The sequence below is a fragment of the Oncorhynchus tshawytscha genome, linkage group LG19 (assembly GCF_018296145.1).
Source record: "Oncorhynchus tshawytscha isolate Ot180627B linkage group LG19, Otsh_v2.0, whole genome shotgun sequence".
Lineage (NCBI taxonomy): Eukaryota > Metazoa > Chordata > Actinopteri > Salmoniformes > Salmonidae > Oncorhynchus > Oncorhynchus tshawytscha.
Window position 1 is genome coordinate 42,212,791 of NC_056447.1, and position 5,035 is coordinate 42,217,825.

Consider the following 5,035-nt stretch of genomic DNA (forward strand, 5'->3'; position numbering starts at 1 on the left):
CTGTGGCAATAAGGTTTGCTGTGTCTGTCAGCGTAGTGTCCAGAGCATGGAGGCGCTACCAGGAGACAGGCCAGTACATCAGGAGATGTGGAGGAGGCCGTAGGAGGGCAACAACCCAGCAGCAGGACCACTACCTCCGCCTTTGCGCAAGGAGGAGCAGGAGGAGCACTGCCAGAGCCCTGCAAAATGACCTCCAGCAGGCCACAAATGTGCATGTGTCTGCTCAAACGGTCAGAAACAGACTCCATGAGGGTGGTATGAGGGCCCGACGTCCACAGGTGGGGGTTGTGCTTACAGCCCAACACTGTGCAGGACGTTTGGCATTTGCCAGACAACACCAAGATTGGCAAATTCGCCACTGGCGCCCTGTGCTCTTCACAGATGAAAGCAGGTTCACACTGAGCACATGTGACAGACGTGACAGAGTCTGGAGACGCCGTGGAGAACGTTCTGCTGTTGCAACATCATCCAGCATGACCGGTTTGGCGGTGGGTCAGTCATGGTGTGGGGTGGTATTTCTTTGAGGGGCCGCACAGCCCTTCATGTGCTCGCCAGAGGTAGCCTGACTACCATTAGGTACCGAGATGAGATCCTCAGACCCCTTGTGAGACCATATGCTGGTGCGGTTGGCCCTGGGTTCCTCCTAATGCAAGACAATGCTAGACCTCATGTGGCTGGAGTGTGTCAGTAGTTCCTGCAAGAGGAAGGCATTGATGCTATGGACTGGCCCACCCGTTCCCCAGACCTGAATCCAATTGAGCACATCAGGGGCGGCAGGGTAGCCTAGTGGTTAGAGCGTTGTACTAGTAACCGCAAGGTTGCAAGTTCAAACCCCCGAGCTGACAAGGTACAAATCTGTCGTTCTGCCCCTGAACAGGCAGTTAACCCACTGTTCCTAGGCCGTCATTGAAAATAAGAATTTGTTCTTAACTGACTTGCCTAGTTAAATAAAGGTTAAATAAATAAAAAATGTCTTGCTCCACCCACCAACGCCACGTTGCACCACAGACTGTCCAGGAGTTGGCGGATGCTTTAGTCCAGGTCTGGGAGGAGATCCCTCAGGAGACCATCCGCCACCTCATCAGGAGCATGCTAAAGGACACAAGATAAAATAAATAAGCATGCCCAGGCGTTGTAGGGAGGTCATACAGGCACGTGGAGGCCACAAACACTACTGAGCCTCATTTTGACTTGTTTTAAGGACATTACATCAAAGTTGGATCAGCCTGTAGTGTGGTTTTCCACTTTAATTTTGAGTGTGACTCCAAATCCAGACCTCCGTGGGTTGATAAATTTGATTTCCATTGATAATTTTTGTGTGATTTTGTTGTCAGCACATTCAACTATGTAAAGAAAAAAGTATTTAAAAAGAATATTTCATTCATTCAGATCTAAGATGTGTTATTTTAATGATCCCTTTATTTTTTGCAAAGGATGACGGATTAATGTCCTGTATTATGTCGTATAATCTGGAGATTGTGATAAGGGTTAAGATATGAGCACCTCTCGGCTGGTCACTTAGTAGGCTCGAGTGGAAATGAAGGGAAATGTTTTTCACTATGTATATGACTATGAAGTAACACATGAATCAGTGGAAAGACCTCAATTAGTAACCAAACAAAGTGTTAAACATATATTATATTTGAGACTCTTTGCCCTGATGACATCTCTGCTCTCTCCATATTAGAACAAGGCCCAACAGCAGTAGGCTTCAATGACAATAGTAGTGGTGAAATGGGATCAGGGCTGAGTAAGGCATCAATGACAATAGTAGTGGTGAAATGGGATCAGGGCTGAGTAAGGCATCAATGACAATAGTAGTGGTGAAATGGGATCAGGGCTGAGTAAGGTAGTAGTGAAATGGGATCAGGGCTGAGTAAGGCATCAATGATAATAGTAGTGGTGAAATGGGATCAGGGCTGAGTAAGGTAGTAGTGAAATGGGATCAGGTCTGAGCAAGGCATCAATGATAATAGTAGTGGTGAAATGGGATCAGGGCTGAGTAAGGCATCAATGATAATAGTAGTAGTGAAATGGGATCAGGGCTGAGTAAGGTAGTAGTGAAATGGGATCAGGGCTGAGTAAGGCATCAATGACAATAGTAGTGGTGAAATGGGATCAGGGCTGAGTAAGGCATCAATGACAATAGTAGTGGTGAAATGGGATCAGGGCTGAGTAAGGCATCAATGATAATAGTAGTGGTGAAATGGGATCAGGGCTGAGTAAGGTAGTAGTGAAATGGGATCAGGGCTGAGTAAGGCATCAATGATAATAGTAGTGGTGAAATGGGATCAGGGCTGAGTAAGGTAGTAGTGAAATGGGATCAGGGCTGAGTAAGGCATCAATGATAATAGTAGTGGTGAAATGGGATCAGGGCTGAGTAAGGCATCAATGATAATAGTAGTAGTGAAATGGGATCAGGTCTGAGTAAGGCATCAATGATAATAGTAGTGGTGAAATGGGATTAGGTCTGAGTAAGGTACTAGTGAAATGGGATTAGGGCTGAGTAAGGTACTAGTGAAATGGGATTAGGGCTGAGTAAGGTACTAGTGAAATGGGATTAGGTCTGAGTAAGGTACTAGTGAAATGGGATTAGGGCTGAGTAAGGTACTAGTGAAATGGGATAAGGTCTGAGTAAGGTACTAGTGAAATGGGATTAGGGCTGAGTAAGGTACTAGTGAAATGGGAATAGGTCTGAGTAAGGTAGTAGTGAAATGGGATCAGGTCTGAGTAAGGTATCAATGATAATAATAGTAGTAGTGAAATGGGATTAGGTCTGAGTAAGGCATCAATGATAATAATAGTAGTGGTGAAATGGGATCAGGTCTGAGTAAGGCATCAATGATAATAGTAGTGGTGAAATGGGATTAGGTCTGAGTAAGGTAGTAGTGAAATGGGATCAGGGCTGAGTAAGGTAGTAGTGAAATGGGATTAGGTCTGAGTAAGGCATCAATGATAATAGTAGTAGTGAAATGGGATCAGGGCTGAGTAAGGTAGTAGTGAAATGGGATCAGGTCTGAGTAAGGTATCAATGATAATAATTGTAGTAGTGAAATGGGATCAGGTCTGAGTAAGGTATCAATGATAATAATAGTAGTAGTGAAATGGGATTAGGTCTGAGTAAGGTATCAATGATAATAATAGTAGTAGTGAAATGGGATCAGGGCTGAGTAAGGTATCATTGATAATAGTAGTGGTGAAATGGGATTAGGTCTGAGTAAGGCATCAATGATAATTGTAGTGGTGAAATGGGATTAGGTCTGAGTAAGGCATCAATGATAATAGTAGTGGTGAAATGGGATTAGGTCTGAGTAAGGCATCAATGATAATAGTAGTGGTGAAATGGGATTAGGTCTGAGTAAGGTAGTAGTGAAATGGGATCAGGGCTGAGTAAGGTATCAATGATAATCGTAGTGGTGAAATGGGATTAGGTCTGAGTAAGGTAGTGGTGAAATGGGATTAGGTCTGAGTAAGGTAGTAGTGAAATGGGATCAGGGTTGAGTAAGGTAGTAGTGAAATGGGATCAGGGCTGAGTAAGGTAGTAGTGAAATGGGATTAGGTCTGAGTAAGGAATCAATGATAATAGTAGTGAAATGGGATTAGGTCTGATAATAGTAGTGAAATGGGATTAGGTTTGAGTAAAGTAGTGATGAAATGGGATTAGGTCTGAGTAAGGTAGTAGTGAAATGGGATTAGGTCTGAGTTAAGTATTGGTGAAATGGGATCAGGTCTGAGTAAGGCATCAATGATAATAATAGTAGTGGTGAAATGGGATTAGGTCTGAGTAAGGTAGTAGTGATAATAGTAGTGGTGAAATGGGATTAGGTCTGAGTAAGGTAGTGGTGAAATGGGATTAGGTCTGAGTAAGGTAGTAGTGAAATGGGATCAGGGCTGAGTAAGGTAGTAGTGAAATGGGATTACGTCTGAGTAAGGCATTAATGATAATAGTAGTGAAATGGGATTAGGTCTGAGTAAAGTAGTGATGAAATGGGATTAGGTCTGAGTAAAATAGTAGTGAAATGGGATTAGGTCTGAGTTAAGTATTGGTGAAATGGGATCAGGTCTGAGTAAGGCATCAATGATAATAGTAGTGGTGAAATGGGATTAGGTCTGAGTAAGGCATCAATGATAATTGTAGTGGTGAAATGGGATTAGGTCTGAGTAAGGCATCAATGATAATAGTAGTGGTGAAATGGGATTAGGTCTGAGTAAGGTAGTAGTGAAATGGGATCAGGGCTGAGTAAGGTATCAATGATAATCGTAGTGGTGAAATGGGATTAGGTCTGAGTAAGGTAGTGGTGAAATGGGATTAGGTCTGAGTAAGGTAGTAGTGAAATGGGATCAGGGTTGAGTAAGGTAGTAGTGAAATGGGATCAGGGCTGAGTAAGGTAGTAGTGAAATGGGATTAGGTCTGAGTAAGGAATCAATGATAATAGTAGTGAAATGGGATTAGGTCTGATAATAGTAGTGAAATGGGATTAGGTTTGAGTAAAGTAGTGATGAAATGGGATTAGGTCTGAGTAAGGTAGTAGTGAAATGGGATTAGGTCTGAGTTAAGTATTGGTGAAATGGGATCAGGTCTGAGTAAGGCATCAATGATAATAATAGTAGTGGTGAAATGGGATTAGGTCTGAGTAAGGCATCAATGATAATAGTAGTGGTGAAATGGGATTAGGTCTGAGTAAGGTAGTAGTGAAATGGGATCAGGGCTGAGTAAGGTAGTAGTGAAATGGGATCAGGTCTGAGTTAAGTATTGGTGAAATGGGATCAGGTCTGAGTAAGGCATCAATGATAATAATAGTAGTGGTGAAATGGGATTAGGTCTGAGTAAGGCATCAATGATAATAGTAGTGGTGAAATGGGATTAGGTCTGAGTAAGGGAGTAGTGAAATGGGATCAGGGCTGAGTAAGGTAGTAGTGAAATGGGATCAGGTCTGAGTTAAGTATTGGTGAAATGGGATCAGGTCTGAGTAAGGCATCAATGATAATAATAGTAGTGGTGAAATGGGATTAGGTCTGAGTAAGGCATCAATGA

The 5,035-nt window shown here is 42.9% G+C and overlaps 1 long non-coding RNA gene across 1 annotated transcript; it reads left to right on the forward strand.

The window, feature by feature from the left end:
* The first annotated feature begins 1,272 nt into the window (after nt 1–1,272).
* LOC121840080 lies at nt 1,273–3,153 on the forward strand. The gene is made up of 3 exons (XR_006079373.1): nt 1,273–1,928; nt 1,961–2,871; nt 2,936–3,153. It is a non-coding gene; the product is annotated as an uncharacterized LOC121840080 (long non-coding RNA).
* Nucleotides 3,154–5,035: the final 1,882 nt, after the last annotated feature.